This window comes from Haliotis cracherodii, unplaced genomic scaffold, assembly GCF_022045235.1.
Source record: "Haliotis cracherodii isolate W230 unplaced genomic scaffold, xgHalCrac1.p SCAF_12, whole genome shotgun sequence".
Lineage (NCBI taxonomy): Eukaryota > Metazoa > Mollusca > Gastropoda > Lepetellida > Haliotidae > Haliotis > Haliotis cracherodii.
In genome coordinates this window covers 34,460,029-34,475,479 of record NW_027266267.1, presented here as the reverse complement: position 1 = coordinate 34,475,479, position 15,451 = coordinate 34,460,029, and the positions used below count along the sequence as shown (strand labels likewise).

General features: G+C 41.7%; 1 pseudogene; it reads left to right on the top strand.

The window, feature by feature from the left end:
• The first annotated feature begins 773 nt into the window (after positions 1–773).
• Positions 774–15,046, top strand: LOC139458375 (serine/threonine-protein phosphatase 6 regulatory ankyrin repeat subunit A-like; annotated as a pseudogene).
• The last annotated feature ends 405 nt before the right edge of the window (positions 15,047–15,451 follow it).

Genomic DNA, 15,451 nt, shown 5'->3' with positions numbered 1-15,451 from the left:
GTTTTTTGCGAAATCATGGAGGTTGTTGGAGAGGATTTGGACATTGTCCCAGTTGATGTTGTGATTAGGACAGTTGCTGATATGGCACACATAGTATATATATATATATATATATACACAATTGAGGTAAATGTTCACTCGGTGCTCATTTTATTATTATTATATATATATATATATATATATATGTATATATATTCAGACCCTGTGCATGGGCGGATACAGCTTTTTTAAAAAGGGGGGGTGCACAATTCAGATCTATTTATTGTCTTTGGTGGTAATTTATACAGAAATAAAGATTTTTTTCGAAATAAAAAGGGGGCATGCGCACCCCCGCAACCCCCAATTTTTTTTATAAACAATCTTAAAATATCATTTTTGATATTTTGCTGTTGTTTTTTAAAATATTCTTCTCATACTTTTCGGTAAGTATGCATTGAATACCTATTACTGATAACACATTTAGAATTTTACTTGTGCTGTCTTTGCACTTGTCTGGACAAATCACTGATGTCTGGCATGATCATACCAAGTGGTTGGTAGAATTATGTCCTCTTTTTGTTCAATTCAGACCTCCATACACAACTTTTCTCTGTACCGCGATACAATGGAGTTCTCTCCCTTGTCAAACGGAGCGCAAGGCCCGGGGTGCATTGCAAAGCACCAATCCCTTGTAAGCGATGTACAGCGATTTGCCTTACAACAGTGCCCTAACTTTCAGCCGCTTGCAAGCGAAACAATCTCTGACTGAGGTCGCTTCGTTCTCAAACCAAAATGGCGGCATATTTTGACAGCGGAACAAGGAATTCTTGACTGGATCAACGAGAAAATGAACAAAGGTAGCTAACACACCATCATCCTCAGTCTGCTCCACATCTTCGAAGTAGTCATAAATTTCATCAGCTCGTCATTGAGCCTCTTCTATTACGTTCTTCATTACGCGGATGGTCAGGCTCGCTGACTCGGTTCATGCATGTCATCGTATCCCAATTACGTGGATAGATGCTCATGATGTCAATCACTGGATTGTCTGGTCCAGACTGGATTTTTTACAAACCGCCGTCATATAGATGGAAGATTGCTGAGTGCGGCGTTAAACAACAAACAAACAAACGTCAAGGCAACCAAGCGGTAGTTGCGCCGCCATTTTGGAAGAGTGCCCAAGCGCTTCGAACTGTTGCAGACAGCGGGTTGAGTGATGAATTTGCTTTCTCTAAGTGATTCGTTGCTTGCAACGCGGCCCCTGCTTTTACTCGGAGCTACTAATGTAAAATAATGAACTTTTATCAGTAAAATATGCATTGTTAGATAAAATAAATGACATCTGATATAGAGAACACGAATAATCATAAAGGTTAGTGAGTGCATTTTGTTCAGTTTAGAGTACATGACAAGTACCGCCATACCCCGAGGTTTCAGGCTACAGACTCCTTGTTTCAGCCCCTTAGTGCCGATCTCCAGGCAGGGTATTAAGAAGTACCGTCTTTTAACGTCTTTTGGTCTGTTGCGGCTGGGCGCCGGGGATCGAATCCCGGACCTTCCACTCTCTAGGACGAGGTTCTACCACTAGACCATGGAGGCAATCTCCTGCAGACAGACTTTATACACATTCAGACATTTTTTGTTGTAGGATGACGATGAGTTTAATGCCAACATTGATTAAAGCCATTGATGAATGACATTAAACAGTGAAGAATGTTCCACGATATGGATAAGAAGGATATACCTAGTGGCTGAATATTAATAGGATGGAGAAAGGTGAAGGCCAGACAGATGATAGTGAGACAGAGCATGGAGGATGTACACCAGCAAAGTGCAGGAGGAAGCACAACGACGGGGACACGTCATCAGACGGGGAAAACATGGAGCTTGCAGGTACTCCCACGGACAACCCTCAAGGAACATCTGAAGGAGCAGGCAGTACTGCGGAGGATGCAGAAGATAAAGATGTTGATGAAGAGAGTGCTAACGAATGTTTGTTTGATGACATCACAGATGAGGAAGAGGGGGCAGGAATCGGAGACATTTCACAGCTTGGAGCAGGTGCTGTAGCGGTCAAATTCCAGACTGTCCAACAAGAGTCATACCAACTTGTATCTAAAGGTATGTATGCCTATATAAACTAGGAAGTGTTAGTCCTGCGCTCTTGATAGGATGGTAGCAATACTTTGAGAAATATTACATTTATATCAGGGGTAAACACGAGGTAAAACTGAGCCAATGCCAATCAGGTGTCAGATGCATGTGCACATTTCTAAGGAGTGAGTTGAGGTGAAATTGGTTATGATTTTTTAATTTGACGTTTGCACGATATGCGGCTTTTGCATTGGACGTGAGGTCGGTCACATGAATGCGAAATTGACGTTCATAAGTGTATGAACAACACAATTTGACGGTTGTTGTTTGCCTGTCAGCGTAAACATGAAGTCACACGTACTAAATAAAATTGTGTTTAGATCTTGGCTTACATACTTTGAGGTAAGAAATTGTGATAAAAAATTATAAGAATTGACTTTCACTTTGTGTGAGTTCATTGGATTATGAACCTTCATAGAGTGAGGGCCAAACATTGTATGAACGTACATACAGTTTGGCCCTCATTCTATGAAGGTTCATAATCCAATGAACTCACACAAAGTGAAGGTCAATTCTTAATTATCGCCGCGCCCAAGATTATTGCACTTATATAGCGACGTGCATGTGCATGTGTGTGCGTGTTTGTGTTTGGTCCGGACTGATGCCGATTTATGGTGCTAGCTCACTGAGATACCATGTCGCAGTTTAGATAAATACCCCACTCAGACATGGTATACTGACTCCGAGCCGACCTGTCCTTGTTTTAGCCTCTTATGCCAAGCGCCAGACACGGTAACAACAAGTACCATCTTTAAACGTCTTTTGGTATGACGCGGCCGGGGATCGAACCTCGAACTTTCCGCTCTCTGGACGGACGCCCTACCACTAAACCACGCAGGCAGTCTCATATATCTGAAATAACACTGTTAATGTGTAGATTATGAGTGTAATGTATCTAGACAATGGGTTTTTAAAATGTGTTATCAAAAGTGAAACACATCAGCCATCACTCCTTGATTGGAAACCATGCCTGTTCAGCTGAAGAGACTGGCAATGTGTAATGCTGCAGAGTACTTGTCACCAGTATTTTACAACTAACAAATCAATGACTCACTAAGTGAGGTAAGCAGGTCAGGAGCTGAGCAAGGTCACGGAAGCATTAAGCTTCCTGTTGTCCTCTATTTTACTTTTAACATTCTGTTACATCTTCAGAGAGCCAAAGTAATTTTGTAGTCTCTCAATATGAATATCGGACTATATCTGAGATACTGAAGTGTGGCAGGTATTCCTGTTACTTCACGTTGTGTAACAACATGTTGAGTTTATTAACTTACCAATGTATTATATTTATGTTTATAATAACATTTGTATTACCTTAGGCGATTCCGTGTGGAATCAGAACGGAAGAATTGTCTGCACCAACTCAGGATAAATGTTTGTCCCCACAGTTATGTTGAAGTGTCTTGAAATTATTTCTTCATAATTCACAGAGACTGCGGTTTAGTAAGACCTACGGTAACAAGAAATAAAACAAGAGATATGATCGCCATATCAGAATGTACAGTTACTTTGAGGTTTTCACTCCTATCACTCAAGCCAAAATGTCATCTGGAGCTAGGACAAGAATTCATTTCTTAAAAAAGAGTCATCTCCAATGAAGGTGTTGATGGTATTCACGAAAAACCAGTTGCCAATATGTTGTGTCGAGGGGTAACCACTCTGGCGGCTTTGTGTGTGACTGAGTGAGTTTGGTTTTACGTGCTTTTAGCAATATTCCAACAATAACAGAAATGGGATTCATACATTGTACCCTTGTCTGGAATTGAATCCGGGTCCTCGGTGTGACGAGCGACCTAGTGACTTCATGATCAATTCATAGTTGATGTATGGTGAGTGGTATTGAAAAACAAACTTTTTGCTGTGTCTGGAATTTGTAACTGTAACCTGTGTGTTTTCTTTGTAGATACCACGGCACTGGCACATCACATCATTGGATGTTGTCAACAACCAGAGGGCGAAATAACATCAGCACCACAGCAACATCAGGGGACACAACTCCAACCAGCTTCAGTTAGTGATGTTGATCACACAAGTCAGGCACAACTGCCCAGAACTACACCTTGTGTAGTTCCTAACACAACCAGTCTACAGGTCCCGGCAACAGCAGCCCAGATACCAGTGTCCACAACTACATCTTGTGTAGTTCCTAACACAACCAGTCTACAGGTCCCGACAACAGCAGCCCAGATACCAGTGTCCACAACTACATCTTGTGTAGTTCCTAACACAACCAGTCTACGGTTCCCGACAACAGCAGCCCAGATACCAGTGTCCACAACTACATCTTGTGTAGTTCCTAACACAACCAGTCTACGGTTCCCGACAACAGCAGCCCAGATACCAGTGTCCACAACTACATCTTGTGTAGTTCCTAACACAACCAGTCTACAGGTCCCGGCAACAGCAGCCCAGATACCAGTGTCTACAACTACATCTTGTGTAGTTCCTAACACAACCAGTCTACAGGTCCCGGCAACAGCAGCCCAGATACCAGTGTCCACATCTCTTCTACCCAGATTACCAGGATCTGTTGTATCAGAGATACAGTCGTCCGGGCTACCCGAGGTACCAGTGACTGGTGATTCCCGTGTAGGTGAGTGCTGTTACGCCACAAACAGGAACATGACTCATGGTTCAGATATCTTTTACCTAGGGTAACATCTTTTCAAATGACTTTGTTTTTATCTGATATGCCGTGGCATCTATATCTACATAAGGGACAGTAACCCTACACAACCTTCATGCCTCCATATCATCCTACCTTCACGCATAGTGAATGGCCGAAGGGGGATTATGTCGTGGCGCAGTCCGTCTGTCCGTCCCACAGAGGGTACTAAGCTTTTGAAATCAACTCCTCCTACAGTTTCCAGATTATCCCTGACACTCTACACACAAGATGTCGACATGTTGATGATACGCACATTGCAGTCCCATTTCATTTCGACTAATTTTGACAGAGTCACTGCCCCTCTTTTACGGAGCTTCATTTGTCTAATTGTGAGAGAGGGTACTGAGCTTTTGAAATCAACTCCTCCTCCAGCTTTTAGAGAATATCCCTGACACTCTACACACAAGATGTCGACATGTTGATGATATGCATATCGCAGTCCGTATCATTTCGACTAATTTTGACAGAGTTACTGCCCCTGTTTTAAGGAGCTTCATGAAATCTACTCCTCCAGTTTTCAGAGAATATCACAATATCTAACTATAACTATAACTATAGTTAGTTTCCTTGTATAAGGCTTTTGTGGGTGAGCTACATCCTTATGGCATTAGCATTCAGACTGGATTACTTCCAACAAAATGGGGGCGGTCTGGTAGCCTAGTGGTTAAAGCGTTCGCTCGTCACGCCGAAGACCCGGGTTCGATTCCTGACATGGGTACAATGTGTGAAGCCCATTTCTGGTGTCCCCCGCTGTGATATTGCTGGAATATTGCTAAAAGCGGCGTAAAACCTCACTCACTCACTCCAACAAAATGTTCTGCACAATTTGTTTCAAATGCAGTGCCATCTACTGTTGTTATTTCATAAAATACAAAGAAATTATAAACTCATTAAAACAAATCATGTGGGGGATGTTGTGCTCTCAGAGCACTCTTGTTTTTCTAAGCTGTCCTCCATTTCAGGTCTGTCATTTAGAACACACGTAACGAGGCAGTCCCTTAAACTAAAACAGTAAAAACAATGCAGTTGCATTTTTAGCCCGAACGACCAAGGTGAGCTTATGCAATACCGTGGCGTCCGTTGTCCATCCATCGTTTGTACGTCAACAATTTATTCAAACGACTTCTTCTTCTGAGCCACCAATAGGAAATTTGACTGGAAGCATCCCTAGGTAGTGGGAATTCAAAATTGTACCAATGGTGGAGCTGACCCCCACAGGGGCTGAGGGGCGGGGCTAAATAGGAGTAATTTGGCTATATTGCTTTCAGGGACTTCTTCTGTGGAACTATGAGATAGCATTCAACCATTTTTGGTTGGAAGCATCCCAAGGTGGTGGGAATTCAAAATTGTACAAATGGAAGTGTGGACCCCCCAAGGGGCTTAGGGGCGGGGCCGGAACCAAATAGGGGTAATTTGGCTATATTGCTTTAAACGACTTCTTCTCTGGAACTTAGAGATAGATATACCAACCATATATTGTTTGAAGCATTTTCCGGTGGTGGGAATTCAAATTTGTACACATGGAAGGGCTGATCACCCCCCTAGGGCCTGACGGGTGGAGCAAACTAGGGGTAATTTGGCGTTATTGCTTTTGACGACTTCCTCTCTGGAACTAAAGAGATAGTTATCAACCATATTTGGTTGGAAGCATTCTCCAATGGTGGAGATTCCAAATGGAGAAATGGAGGGGCTGAACCCTACCCCCACCCCGGGGATTAAGGGGCTGGGCTAAATGTTTATAACTTGGACACAGTTAAGATCCCCACCGTACAGCCATATGTTGGCTGGTTGGTTTGTTGTTGAACGCCGAACTCAGCAATATTCCAGCTAAATGACTGTGGTCTGAAAGTAATCGAGTCTGGACCAGACAATCCAGTGATTGATATCATGAGCATCGATCAACTCAATTTGGATCAATGACATGCATCAACCAAGTCAGTGAGCCTGACCACCCGATCTCTTTATTCGCCTCTTACGACAAGCATAGTCGCCTTTTACGGCAAGCATGGTTTGCTGAAGACCTATTCTACCGCGGATCTTCACGGGTCTATAACCATATGTACAATTGAGAGTATAATGAGAGGAAAGCACATATGCTACAAGGACTGGCCCTTTTGTTCATCTGTCCGGCACTCCCAGAGGAGTCAGATCATTGACCATAACATGCAAACCGATATTATCCCCACCCTATAATAAACAGATGCATTGTATACATTTGTTTGTTATGAAGAGAATAATACCTTTAATATGACGAATCTTGGATCATAACATGGAAACGGTTCAGATCTTTATGCTACATTTGTATCAAGAGAAATACACGTTCATGCTGTCAGATTTGCTACCCACCCATTATAAATGCTGACAGAGTCAAAATTACAACATATTTGCAGTATTATATACATGTACAATGCAAATGTATATTTTGTCATGATTGCGTATACAACTCGAAGGGACCACTAATTTTAGTTCGTTATAACCATTATAACCAAAAAGACCACTTTGTTGTATCCGTCAGTTCGTTATAAGCTTGTTCTTTATAAACGTAGTTTACTGTATATTCAGGTGAGCGATTGTCTCTTGTCAGTTTTACTATCACTATATGTAAGTTCAAATATGGAAAACATCTATGAAAGTTTCAGTCATGTCTGTTACAGTGGCCCAGTACAACCTTATCCAAGTACGGCAACAGTTTGGAGATGTGACAGTCCCGGGCGCCAGGAATGTGAACATTGGTGGTACACAGACCGTTGGTGCACCTCAGACCCCGGTGGAAGAGGAGAAGCCACTGACTGCAGCACAGAAGATCAGGAGTGAGTTATCTGTACTTGTTCTCACAATGACCATTCAGTTGTTAACTACTGGTAATGAAGCTGTCTGTTGTAATCGGAGTATTTGTGCCAAATGTCCTCACGTTTGTACAGCGTATCACTATTTTCATTAACTTTCACTGCCCATGATCCTAACAACATCTCCGAAGCAATTATCATGTATTGGTTGCTATGGCTTCCTGCCTGTTGCTTAGTTTTAAATCACGCAATGACAGCTATCATATAAAGATATTTTGGCTTGCCATATGGTATTCATTCAGTGGAAAAGAAAATATTTTATTTGAAAGTCTGTTCAGTACTAAATAAAACATCAGCTGTGCATTAAAATATACTAAAAGATGGGTGGGAAACAGTCAGTTTCCATGGCAGAACATTTAATAAAAAACGACCTGTGAAGATCCAGGGTAGAATAGGTCTTCAGCAAACCATGCTTGTCATAAGAGGCGACTTGCAGGTTCGGGTGGCCAGGCTCGCTCACTTGGTTGATGCATGTCATTCATCTCAATTGTGTAGAAGACCGCCTCCGTGGTCCAGTGGTAGAGCGTCCGCCCGGATACCGGAAGGTCCGGGGTTCGATCCTCGACCGAGTCATACTAAAAGACGTTTAAAGATGGTACTTGTTGTTACCCTGTCTGGCGCTCGGCATTAAGGGGCTAAAACAAGGACTGGTCGGCTCGGACTTAGTATACTGTGTCTGAGTGGGGTATTCATGTTAAACTGCGGCATGGTATCTCAGTGAGCTAGCACTGTAAATCGGCATCAGTCCGGACTAAAGTACTCACGGAAATGAAATAAAACTGTTTTTCTCAATTTAAAAATCGACGCAAAGTGTTACGTAGCTGTAAATACAAATAACAAAACAACTCTAAAAGTACTAGTCTGGATTTGCTAGTTTGATCTCAGTGAACAATACAAAATGTACTTTACAGGAGGTAATTTGTCGGCACTTTCAACATTCAAAAATAAAACTAAGTCCAAATTGACATAGCAGAATCAAACTATAGGCATTATGCACCTGTTCTCACCTGTCGTCAAGGTGTCATAGGTCACCTTGATCTACTTACACCTGGTTATGCCCTGTTTCACAATAGTCTGTTTTATTCACATTTTTACACACTTTTACGTGTAAAAAGGCATAAAAACATTTGATACGCTGTATTTGTGCCATGGCCCAATTAGTACTAATTCAGTTGTTTGAATATTTACATATTTTGTATATTAACTGCATTTATTTAAGATCTGAGGTAAAAAAAACAGTTTTTTTTTCATTTCCGTGAGTACTTTAGTATAAGCATCCACACACACGTGCATGCACATGGCTTTATAAGTGCAATAATATTGGACGGCGATGTTAAACCCTATTTCACCACAATTGTATAGATCGATGCTCATGATGTCAATCAGACTTGATTATTTGCAGACTGTAGTCATATAGTTGGAATATTGCAGAGTTTGGCCTTAACCAACAAGCAAACATAAAAAACCTACGTTATTATATCCAAGTGTTGGATAGCATATTTTCAGGCCAAATTAAATGAATTAGTACACACTCACCCCCTCAAGTTTCATATCACGTTTGAAATATGAGTTTCTGTAACTATATACTCTGGTAGGATCCCCTTTTTTCATGTGTACAGTCTGTCTGCCCTCTCGTCTGTTTCTTTGTTTATTGATTGACGCCGCACTCAGCAATATTCCATGACGGCGGTCTGTAAATAATGGAGTCTGTACCAGACAATCCAGAGAATGACATCACAAGCAGGCATGAACCAATCGATCTTGAACACCCGATTGCCTCTTACGGCAATCATGGGTTGCTGAAGATCTTCTACGCAGATCTTCACGGGTCGTGTTTTCTTGTTAGGAATAGTAACTTACATACATGATCTTTAAGTTATCATTACGTATATGTACAATGCAATCTCTTGGTGTGGAACTCAAACATAATCCCAGCGAAGTTGCAGCCAGTAAGACTTCCACCCGCACCCCCCTTAAAAAATTATATAATTATGAGGATTAAGAAGCAATGCATGGGAGCTAAAACTTTTGAGGGGGGATATGGGCCTGCACAATGCGAATTTCTTTATTTTACGTTTCTCTCCAAGACCTCCATTAGGATTATGTTTCGGTTCTAAAACAAGTGATTACATTAATATATGTAATGTAGGATTAATGTATACATATCAACCTTTTCAGATATTATTAATATTAATGATATGTGGATTTATTGATAATTAATAGATTGACAATATGCAGTGATCAGAGTCATGTTTGTTTGTGTGCTGTTTAATGCTGCACTCATCAATATTCCAGGTATAAGATGGCGGTCTGTAAATAATCGAGTATGGACCAGACAATCCAGCCATTGATGTCATGAGCATCAATCCACGCATTTGGATACAATGACATGCATCAACCAAATTAGCGAGCCTGACCACCCGATCCCGCTTGTCGCCTCGTATGACAAGCATAATCGCCTTTTAAGGCATGCATGGGTTGCTGGAAACCTATTCTACCCCAGATCTTCACAGGTCGATCAGAGGCATGCGTCAACAAGGGGTTCTACAAGCCGACATTCACGTGACAATGGCAACAATACACCTATTTAAATTGAGAACCAAACCTTTTGTTTGACAGATTTAATATGTAGTTTTATATCACATTTCCCTTGGTCCACAGAAAGAACGGAATCCAGGATACAGTCGTGGACTAAAGACATGGTGGAGACAGATGCCCTCCAGAAAGTGACGGAGAAGCTGGACAGAGGAGCAACATGGGTGACAATTAAAGGAAGGCCAGGAGAGGGGAAGTCTACAATAGCCTACATGGCCCTCAAAGATCAGCACACTCAAGGGAGACAAGTGTATCAGGTGGTGTCACCGGAGGAGTTCAACGAGGTCATAACCGCCAGCACTAACCCTGTCATTATGTTAGATGACATATTCGGTGATCTGGAATTTGATGTAGCAGAATGGGCCAAGTGGAGACCAAGTCTACGACCTATTGTGGATGTGAAAGATCCTGATAAATATACTGAAATAGATTCTTTAGAGTCCACTAAAACTGAAAAAGTTTCAGACAGAACAACAGATGAGCAAGCACAGCGAAAAAAAATAGGACCAAACAAGGACAAAACTATCATTATCCTCATAGGCCGTGATTATTGACAGACTTGGGAAGGATGGCAGATTATATAACTTCTCCCCAATACATGGTGGAAGTTTCCTCACAGAGAAACTATATCGAAAAAAGGAAGATTTGGAATGTTCATGCTAAAACCAAAAGCATAGACTTTGAGGAGTCAACTGTGTCTCAGATATGTCAGGCTGACTGTCCACACGGCTTTCCTCACGTGTGTAAAATGTTTGTCACAACATATGAAAAGGATCAGACTCAGCTTCCAGTGGTGGCTTTTTTTCACAAGCCTATCGCATTCCTCAACAAGACTGTGGATAAATTTCTTAAAGATAAGACAAAGCGTTCACTGTTCATGGCTATGATTGAACGAGATGGGAAGATTAGTAGACAAGAGATTGAGGAGGAGGATAACCATGGGTATGAATGCAGAGCAGCTGCTGATGATATGGTTGGGTCTTACCTCAAGAAGGAACGTGACATGTACATGTTCGACCATCCATCTATCTACGACAGTGTGGCTTTAATTCTCACTACACTACAATCAAAGTTTGCCATCAGAAATTGTAGTTTGTCATTCATCCATCAGCGAGTTCGTCTTGAAGCCTCCTCAAAACTAGGGGAAGACGTTCCTGGTGAGACAGATCTTGTTGCTAACATCCCATGGACCAATGCTAAACACTTAGCCAGAAGATTTGCAACTGAAATTTCAAGGAGCAATTTGTTGAATGTCTTATCACACCAGGCATGTTGTAATCCAAAGTTTATAGTCTTGCTACTGGGCTGCCTGAAGACACACTGTCATATGTCTGTTTCTGATATTGTGAAACTAACTGACACTTCTTCAAAACAGTCATTTAATGAACTTATTTCTAGCAGCAAGTCACATCATCTCATCAAATTTATTATGGAGAAAGAAAACATAATATTCAGACAGCATGAAATAAGAGACATTTTCCTTGGGGTGTGCATGAATGCTGCTTGTAGTGTACTGACCTACATCAGTGAACACCTGCAGCTTGTGATAGATGCTAGATATGGTTGGAATGAGAAAACGCCACTTATGTTAGCAGCAGAAACCAAAGACAGCTCGTTCGTTGATCAGATTCTGTCCCTTCACCCTGACCTGAATGCAAGTGACAGTCGAGGTCAAACCGTCTTTTATTACCTTTGCACAAATGGCCTTACATCAGCTGTGGAACATGCGATTAACATGGGTGTGGATGTTAATAAGAATCATAGATTGGGCAAACACCCTCTATACCTTGCCATAGAAAAGGGTCACTTTGAGGTGGTGAAACTCCTGCTGCAAAAGGGATGTCGTATAGATAACCAGGAAGGCCTCGCATGTGCCATTAGGAGCTCTAACACGGACATGATGCAGTTTCTTTTAGACAGAGGAGCACAGGTTGACGGGGATGCTGTGTACAGTGCTTGTGAGTTGGGAACCCTGTCTGTCATTAAGATGTTGTTTGAGAAGGGTGCTACTGTTAACATGGTGTCATCTAAAGGAAATACCCCTCTTCTTAGTTCATGTGGTGGGAACCCAAATGTTATCTTGTTTTTGCTTGAGAAGGGAGCAAGTGTGAATCAACTTTCAAATTGCACTGGAAACACACCACTTCATGCAGCAGCAGCAGGGAGGGGATCTACAGAGTATGTTGATGTATTACTGAAGGCTGGAGCTAATGTGAATGTACAGAATAATACAGGTGACACACCACTTCATACAGCAGTAGAAGTATGGGGATATGCAGAGTATGTTGATGTATTACTGAAGGCTGGAGCTAATGTGAATGTACAGAATAATACAGGTGACACACCACTTCATACAGCAGCAGCAGTATGGGGATATGCAGAGTATGTTGATGTATTACTGAAGGCTGGAGCTAATGTGAATGTACAGAATAATTCAAGTGACACACCACTTCATACAGCAGCAGCACGATCGCGATCTGCAGAGTATGTTGATGTATTACTGAAGGCTGGAGCTAATGTGAATGTACAGAATAATACAGGTGACACACCACTTCATACAGCAGCAGCACGATCGCGATCTGCAGAGTATGTTGATGTATTACTGAAGGCTGGAGCTAATGTGAATGTACAGAATAATACAGGTGACACACCACTTCATACAGCAGCAGCACGATCGCTATCTGCAGAGTATGTTGATGTATTACTGAAGGCTGGAGCTAATGTGAATGTACAGAATAATACAGGTGACACACCACTTCATACAGCAGCAGCACGATCGCTATCTGCAAAATGTGTTGATGTATTACTGAAGGCTGGAGCTAATGTGAATGTACAGAATAATACAGGTGACACACCACTTCATACAGCAGTAATATTGGGATGTGCAGAGTATGTTGATGTATTACTGAAGGCTGGAGCTAATGTGAATGTACAGAATAATACAGGTGACACACCACTTCATACAGCAGCAGCAGTAGTATGGGGATCTGCAAAGTGTGTTGATGTATTACTGAAGGCTGGAGCTAATGTGAATGTACAGAATAATACAGGTGACACACCACTTCATACAGCAGCAGCACGATCGCTATCTGCAAAATGTGTTGATGTATTACTGAAGGCTGGAGCTAATGTGAATGTACAGAATAATACAGGTGACACACCACTTCATACAGCAGCAGCAGTAAGGGGATCTGCAAAGTGTGTTGATGTATTACTGAAGGCTGGAGCTAATGTGAATGTACAGAATAATACAGGTGACACACCACTTCATACAGCAGCAGCAGTAAGGGGATCTGCAAAGTGTGTTGATGTATTACTGAAGGCTGGAGCTAATGTGAATGTACAGAATAATACAGGTGACACACCACTTCATACAGCAGCAGCACGATCGCTATCTGCAAAATGTGTTGATGTATTACTGAAGGCTGGAGCTAATGTGAATGTACAGAATAATACAGGTGACACACCACTTCATACAGCAGTAACATGGGGATCTGCAGAGTATATTGATGTATTACTGAAGGCTGGAGCTAATGTGAATGTACAGAAAAATACAGGTGACACACCACTTCATACAACAGCAGCAGTAGAAGTATGGGGATCTACAGAGTGTGTTGATGTATTACTGAAGGCTGGAGCTAATGTGAATGTACAGAATAATACAGGTGACACACCACTTCATACAGCAGTAATATTGGGATGTGCAGAGTATGTTGATGTATTACTGAAGGCTGGAGCTAATGTGAATGTACAGAATAATACAGGTGACACACCACTTCATACAGCAGCAGCAGTATGGGGATCTGCAAAGTGTGTTGATGTATTACTGAAGGCTGGAGCTAATGTGAATGTACAGAATAATACAGGTGACACACGACTTCATACAGCAGCAGCATGGGGATCTGCAGAGTGTGTTGATGTATTACTGAAGGCTGGAGCTAATGTGAATGTACAGAATAATGCAGGTGACACACCACTTCATGCAGCAGCAGTAGTAGTATGGGGATGTGCAAAGTGTGTTGATGTATTACTGAAGGCTGGAGCTAATGTGAATGTACAGAATAATGTAGGTGACACACCACTTCATACAGCAGCAGCAGTAGCAGTAGCATGTGGATCTGCAAAGTGTGTTGATGTATTACTGAAGGCTGGAGCTAATGTGAATGTACAGAATAATACAGGTGACACACCACTTCATACAGCAGCAGCACGATCGCGATCTGCAGAGTATGTTGATGTATTACTGAAGGCTGGAGCTAATATGAATGTACAGAATAATGCAGGTGACACACCACTTCATACAGCAGCAGCAGTAGTATGGGGATCTGCAAAGTGTGTTGATGTATTACTGAAGGCTGGAGCTAATATGAATGTACAGAATAATGCAGGTGACACACCACTTCATACAGCAGCAGCAGTAGTATGGGGATCTGCAAAGTGTGTTGATGTATTACTGAAGGCTGGAGCTAATGTGAATGTACAGAATAATGCAGGAGACACACCACTTCATACAGCAGCAGCAGTAGTATGGGGATCTGCAAAGTGTGTTGATGTATTACTGAAGGCTGGAGCTAATGTGAATGTACAGAATAATACAGGTGACACACCACTTCATACAGCAGCAGCACGATCGCGATCTGCAGAGTGTGTTGATGTATTAGTGAAGGCTGGAGCTAATATGAATGTACAGAATAATGCCGGTGACAAACCATTTTTTATTTGACCAGGACATCAAAAAGCTGATCTGGTGATTGGAAATAATCTGTAAAAATAAATATTATCCCAGTGTTATTGCTGAACGAAAGTTATGGATGTCAGACAGTTTGTGATATTAGCAAGTCCTTCTCCCTTTGTCTCACTTAGTTACTGTTGGTGTGAAGACTTGATATGAAGAGTTTGCGGATGGCGCTGATTGACCGCACATCATAAAACTAATCCCCGATGCATATTAGGCTAAACAAAATAGTCTTGGTTCTCAGGCACCACCTGCATCATCATAAAGTCTACCGCACGTTTTGTTTTTAATTCCATTTTAAAAAAAATAGAAACATCCTAGAACTTAAACACAATGCACAAAAGAAATTGAAAATGGAAACAAAACGAAACGTACAATGAACTTTATGATGATGTGGGCAGTGCCTGAGAACCAAGACTTATTTTCTTTAGCCTAAACCCAAAAGGAATTGAGGCAGTAAGGACAAGAATTATC